At 39.6% G+C, this 7,139-nt stretch overlaps 1 non-coding gene across 1 annotated transcript; it reads right to left on the minus strand.

The window, feature by feature from the left end:
* Nucleotides 1-1,474: 1,474 nt before the first annotated feature.
* Nucleotides 1,475-1,582, minus strand: LOC112773650 (small nucleolar RNA R71). The gene has a single exon (XR_003188189.1). It is a non-coding gene; the product is annotated as a small nucleolar RNA R71 (small nucleolar RNA).
* Between the last annotated feature and the right edge of the window lie 5,557 nt (nt 1,583-7,139).

A 7,139-nucleotide genomic window follows, 5' to 3' on the forward strand; every position in this document is an offset into this window, starting at 1 on the left:
TTCCCATTTTCTCTCATCAAATTCGAAAATTTGGATTGACTTTTTCAAAAATTTTTAAAATCAAATTGTTTCTCATGAGTCAAATCAAATTTTCAGTTTGAAAATCTTATCTTTTTCAAAATCTTTTTCAAAAATCAAATCTTTTTCAAAATTCTTAGTTATTTTCGAAAATTCCAAAAATATTTTTCAAAAATCTTTTTCTTATTTTTATATCAAATTTTCCAAAATAACATAATCAATTAATGTTTTGATTCAAAAATTTCAAGTTTGTTACTTGCTTGTTAAGAAAGATTCAAACTTTGAATTCTAGAATCATATCTTGTGATTTCTTATGAATCAAGTCATTAATTGTGATTTTAAAAATCAAATCTTTTTCAAAACTAATTTCAATCATATCTTTTCAAAAATATCTTCTTATCTCTTTCAAAAATTTGATTTAAAAATATCCTCTCTAACTTCCTAACTTCTTATCTTTTCAAAATTGATTTTCAAATTTGTTTCAACTAACTAACTAACTTTTTGTTTGTTTCTTAACTTTTTCAAAACTACCTAACTAACTCTCTCTCTCTCTCTCATTTTTGAAAATATCTTCCCCCTTTTTCAAAATTTCTTTTTAATTTATTAATTATTTTAATTTTTAATTTTTAAATCTTAATTTTCGAAAATTACTAACATTTTTCAAAAACTATTTTCAAAAATCACTAACTCTTTTTCAAAAATTATTTTTGAAAATTCCTCCTCTTCCATCTTATTCTATTTATTTATTCATCTACTAACATCTCATCTCACATCTCAACCCTCCTCACAGTTGTGTTTCTTCCATTATATTACATTCTTTGTCTCCCCCTCTTCTTCTACTCACACAAAGATCCCTATACTGTGGTATAAAGGATCTCTATTATTATTATTATTATTTTTTTTGTGCCCTCTTCTTTGTCATATGAGCAGGAGCAAGGACAAGAATATTCTCGTTGAAGCAGATCCGGAACCTGAAAGGACTCTAAAGAGAAAATTAAGAGAAGCTAAATTGCAACAATCCAGAAATAACCTTTCAGAAATTTTCGAACAGGAAGAGGAGATGGCAGCCGAAAATAATAATAATGTAAGGAAGATGCTTGGTGACTTTACTGCACCTAATTCCAATTTACATGGAAGAAGCATCTCCATTCCTGCCATTGGAGCAAACAACTTTGAGCTGAAACCTCAATTAGTTTCTCTGATGCAGCAGAACTGCAAGTTTCATGGACTTCCATCTGAAGATCCTTTTCAGTTCTTAACTGAATTCTTGCAGATATGTGATACTGTTAAGACTAATGGAGTAGATCCTGAAGTCTACAGGCTCATGCTTTTCCCTTTTGCTGTAAGAGATAGAGCCAGATTATGGTTGGATTCTCAACCCAAAGACAGCCTGAACTCTTGGGATAAGCTGGTCACGGCTTTCTTAGCCAAGTACTTTCCTCCTCAAAAGCTGAGCAAGCTTAGAGCTGATGTTCAAACCTTCAGACAGAAAGAAGGTGAATCCCTCTATGAAGCTTGGGAAAGATACAAACAGTTGACCAAAAAGTGTCCTTCTGACATGCTTTCAGAATGGACCATCCTGGATATATTCTATGATGGTTTATCTGAGCTATCAAAGATGTCACTTGACACTTCTGCAGGTGGATCCATTCACCTAAAGAAAACGCCTGCAGAAGCTCAAGAACTCATTGACATGGTTGCTAATAACCAGTTCATGTACACTTCTGAAAGGAGTCCTGTGAGCAATGGGACGCCTATGAAGAAGGGAGTTCTTGAAGTTGATACTCTGAATGCCATATTGGCTCAGAATAAAATATTGACTCAGCAAGTCAATATGATCTCTCAGAGTCTGCATGGAATGCAAGCTGCATCCAACAGTACTCAAGAGGCATCTTATGAAGAAGAAGCTTATGATCCTGAGAACCCTGCAATAGCAGAGGTGAATTACTTAGGTGAACCCTATGGAAACACCTATAATCCATCATGGAGAAATCATCCAAATTTCTCATGGAAGGATCAAAAGCCTCAACAAGGCTTTAATAATGGTGGAAGAAACAGGTTTAGCAATAGCAAGCCTTTTCCATCATCCACTCAGCAACAGACAGAGAACTCTGAACAAAATACTTCTAATTTAACAAACTTAGTCTCTGATCTGTCTAAGGCCACTGTAAGTTTCATGAATGAAACAAGATCTTCCATTAGAAATCTGGAAGCACAAGTGGGCCAGCTGAGTAAAAAGATCACTGAAATCCCTCCCAGTACTCTCCCAAGCAATACAGAAGAGAACCCAAAAGGAGAGTGCAAGGCCATTGACATAAGCACCATGGCCGAACCCACAAGGGGAGTGGAGGACGTGAATCCCAAGGAGGAAGACCTCCTGGGACGTCCAGTGATCAATAAGGAGCTTCCCTCTGAGGAACCAAAGGACTCTGAGGCTCATCTAGAGACCATAGAGATTCCATTAAACCTCCTTATGCCCTTCATGAGCTCTGATGAGTATTCCTCTTCTGAAGAGAATGAGGATGTTACTAAAGAGCAAACTGCCAAGTTTCTTGGTGCAATCATGAAGCTGAATGCCAAATTATTTGGCATTGATACTTGGGAAGTTGAACCTCCCTTGTTCATCAATGAACTAAGTGATCTAGATCAACTGACATTGCCTCAGAAGAGACAGGATCCTAGAAAGTTCATAATACCCTGTACCATAGGCACCATGATCTTTAAGGCTCTATGTGACCTTGGTTTAGGAATAAACCTCATGCCCCTCTCTGTAATAGAGAAACTGGGAATCTATGGGGTGCAAACTGCTAAAATCTCATTAGAGATGGCAGATAATTCCAGAAAATAGGCTTATGGACAAGTAGAGGACGTGTTAGTAAAGGTTGAGGGCCTTTACATCCCTGCTGATTTTATAGTCCTGGGTACTGGAAAGGAAGAGGATGAATCTATCATCCTAGGAAGACCTTTCCTGGCCACAGCAAGAGCTGTGATTGATGTTGACAGAGGTGAAATAGTCCTTCAATGGAATGAGGACTCCCTTGTGTTTAAAACTCAAGGATCTCCCTCTGCAACCATGGAGAGGAAGCAGAAAAAGCTTCTCTCAAAGCAGAGTCAACCAGAGCCCCCACAGTCAAACTCTAAGTTTGGTGTTGGGAGGCCACAACCAAACTCTAAGTTTGGTGTTGAACTCCTATATCCAAACTCTAAGTTTGGTGTTGGAGAGTTTCAACAATGCTCTGAACATCTGTGAGGCTCCATGAGAGCCCACTGTCAAGCTATTGACATTAAAGAAGCGCTTGTTGGGAGGCAACCCAATTTTTATTTATCTAACTATATTTTTCTTAGTTATATGTCTTTGTAGGTTCATGATCATGTGGAGTCACAAAATGAATATAAAAATTGAAAACGGAATCAAAAACAGCAGAAGAAAAATCACACCCTGGAGGAGCATCTGTCTGGCGTTTAGCGCCAGAACAGAGCATGGTTCTGGCGCTGAACGCCCAAAATGGGTAGCTTCTGGGCGCTGAACGCCAGAACAGGCATGGTTCTGGCGTTCAACGCCAGAAATGGCACACAAATGGGCGTTGAACGCCCAAAATGGCCACCAACCTGGCGCTGAACGCCCAGAGTTGGGTGCAAAGGCATTTTTACATGCCTAATGGGTGCAGGGATGTAAATCCTTGAACACCTCAGGATCTGTGGACCCACAGGATCCACTCAGGATCTGTGGACCCCACAGGATCCACTCAGGATCTGTGGACCCCACAGGATCCCCACCTACCTCCACTTACTTCTTCTCACCACTCTCTTTCACACAACCCCATAAACACTCTCCCCCAAAACCCTTCACCAATCACCTCAAACTCTCTTCCCCATCACCTCTTCACCACTCACATCCATCCACTCTTCCCCATAAATCTACCTCATAAACTCCACCTACCTTCAAAATTCAAAACCAATTTCCCACCCAAACCCACCCATATGGACGAACCTTAACCCCCCTCCCTTCCCTATATAAAGCCCTCCATTCTTCATCAAATTCACACAACACACCCCTCTACACCCCTCTTGGCCGAAACCACATCTCCCTCTCCCTCTCCATATTTCTTCTTTTTCTTCATCTATTCTTTCTTTTATTGCTCGAGGGCGAGCAAGATTCTAAGTTTGGTGTGGTAAAAGCATAAGCTTTTTGTTTTTCCATTACCATTGATGGCACCTAAGACCGGAGAATTCTATAGAAAGGAGAAAGGGAAGACAAAAGCTTCCACCTCCGAGTCATGGGAGACGGAAAGGTTCATCTCCAAAGCCCATCAAGACCACTTCTATGATGTTGTGGCCAAGAAGAAGGTGATCCCCAAGGTCCCTTTCAAACTCAAAAGAAATGAGTATCCGGAGATCCGACATGAAGTTCAAAGAAGAGGTTGGGAAGTTCTAACAAATCCCATCCAACAAGTCGGCATCCTAATGGTTCAAGAGTTCTATGCTAATGCATGGATCACCAAGAACCATGATCAAAGTAAGAACCCGGATCCAAAGAACTATGTTACAATGGTTCGGGGGAAATACTTGGATTTTAGTCCGGAAAATGTGAGGTTGGCGTTCAACTTGCCAAACATGGAAGAGAACGCACACCCCTACACAAGGAGAGTCAACTTTGATCAAAGGTTGGACCAAGTCCTTATGGACATATGTGTAGAAGGAGCTCAATGGAAGATTGACTCCAAAGGCAAGCCAGTTCAACTAAGAAGATTGGACGTCACGCCTGTAGCTAGAGGATGGTTGGAGTTCATTCAATGCTCAATCATTCCCACTAGCAACCGGTCTGAAGTTACTATAGACCGGGCCATCATGATCCATAGCATCATGATTGGAGAAGAGGTGGAAGTTCATGAGATTATACCTCAAGAACTCTACTAGGTGGCTGACAAGTCCTCCACCATGGCAAGGTTAGCCTTTCCTCACCTCATTTGCCACCTATGCAATTCGGCTGGGATTGACATAGAGGGAGATATCCTCATTAAAGAGGACAAGCCCATCACTAAGAAGAAGATGGAGCAAGCAAGAGAGCCCATTCATGGAGCTCAAGAGGCGTATGAAGCTCATCACCATGAGATCCCGGAGATGCCTCAAATGCACTTTCCTCCACAAAACTATTGGGAGCAAATCAACACCTCCCTAGGAGAATTGAGTTCCAATATGGGACAACTAAGGGTGGAACATCAAGAGCACTCCATCATGCTTCATGAAATAAGAGAAGATCAAAAAGCAATGAGGGAGGAGCAACAAAGACAAGGAAGAGACATAGAAGAGCTCAAGGACATCATTGGTTCCTCAAGAAGGAAACGCCACCATCACTAAGGTGGATTCATTCCTTGTTCTTGTTTCTTCTGTTTTTCGTTTCTATGATTATGTGCTTATCTGTGTTTGTGTCTTCATTACATGATCATTAATAGTTAGTAACTTTGTCTTAAAGTTATGAACGTCCTATGAATCCATCACCTCTCTTAAAATAAAAACTATTTTAATTCAAAAGAACAAGAAGTACATGAGTTTCGAATTTATCCTTGAACCTAGTTTAATTATATCGATGTGGTGACAATGCTTCTTGTTTTCTGAATGAATGTTTGAACAGTGCATATGTCTTTTGAAGTTGTTGTTTAAGAATGTTAAATATGTTGGCCCTTGAAAGAATGATGACTAGGAGACATGTTATTTGATAATCTGAAAAATCATAAAAATGATTCTTGAAGCAAGAAAAAGTAGCAAAGAACAAAGCTTGCAGAAAAAAAAATTTATAGGCGAAAAAAAAATAGAAAAATAAGAAAAAGAAAAAGCAAGCAGAAAAAGCCAATAACCCTTAAAACCAAAAGGCAAGGGCAAATAAAAAGGATCCCAAGGCTTTGAGCATCAGTGGATAGGAGGGCCTAAAGGAATAAAATCCTGGTCTAAGCGGCTAAACCAAACTGTCCCTAACCATGTGCTTGTGGCGTGTAGGTGTCAAGTGAAAACTTAAGACTGAGCGGTTAAAGTCAAGGTCCAAAGCAAAAAAAGAGTGTGCTTAAGAACCCTGGACACCTCTAATTGGGGACTTTAGCAAAGTTGAGTCACAATCTGAAAAGTTTCACCCAATTATGTGTCTGTGGCATTTATGTATCCGGTGGTAATACTGGAAAACAAAGTGCTTAGGGCCACGGCCAAGACTCATAAAGAAGCTGTGTTCAAGAATCACCATACTGAACTAGGAGAATCAATAACACTATCTGAACTCTGAGTTCCTATAGATGCCAATCATTCTGAACCTCAATGGATAGAGTGAGATGCCAAAACTATTCAAGAGGCAAAAAGCTACAAGTCCCGCTCATCTGATTGAAGCTATGTTTCATTGATAGTTTGGAATTTATAGTATATTCTCTTCTTTTTATCCTATTTGATTTTCAGTTGCTTGGGGACAAGCAACAATTTAAGTTTGGTGTTGTGATGAGCGGATAATTTATACGCTTTTTGACATTGTTTTTAGTATGTTTTTAGTAGAATCTAGTTACTTTTAGGGATGTTTTCATTAGTTTTTATGTTAAATTCATATGTTTGGACTTTACTATGAGTTTGTGTGTTTTTCTGTGATTTCAGGTATTTTCTGGCTGAAATTGAGGGACTTGAGCAAAAATCAGATTCAGAGGTTGAAGAAGGACTGCTGATGCTGTTGGATTCTGACCTCCCTGCACTCAAAGTAGATTTTCTGGAGCTACAGAACTCGAAATGGCGCGCTTCTAATTGCTTTGGAAAGTAGACATCCAGGGCTTTCCAGAAATATATAATAGTTCATACTTTAGCCAAGAATAAACGACGTAAACTGGCGTTCAACGCCAGCTTTCTGCCCAAATCTGGCGTCCAGCGCCAGAAAAGGAGCCAAAACCAGAGTTGAACGCCCAAACTGGCACAAAAACTGGCGTTCAACTCCAAGAAGGACCTCTACACTTGCAACACTCAAGCTCATCCCAAACACACACCAAGTGGGCCCCGGAAGTGGATTTATGCATCAATTACTTACTCATGTAAACCCTAGTAGCTAGTTTATTATAAATAGGACCTTTCACTATTGTATTAGACGTCCTTTTGACCAT

This window comes from Arachis hypogaea, chromosome 18 (assembly GCF_003086295.3).
Source record: "Arachis hypogaea cultivar Tifrunner chromosome 18, arahy.Tifrunner.gnm2.J5K5, whole genome shotgun sequence".
Taxonomy (NCBI): Eukaryota; Viridiplantae; Streptophyta; class Magnoliopsida; order Fabales; family Fabaceae; genus Arachis; species Arachis hypogaea.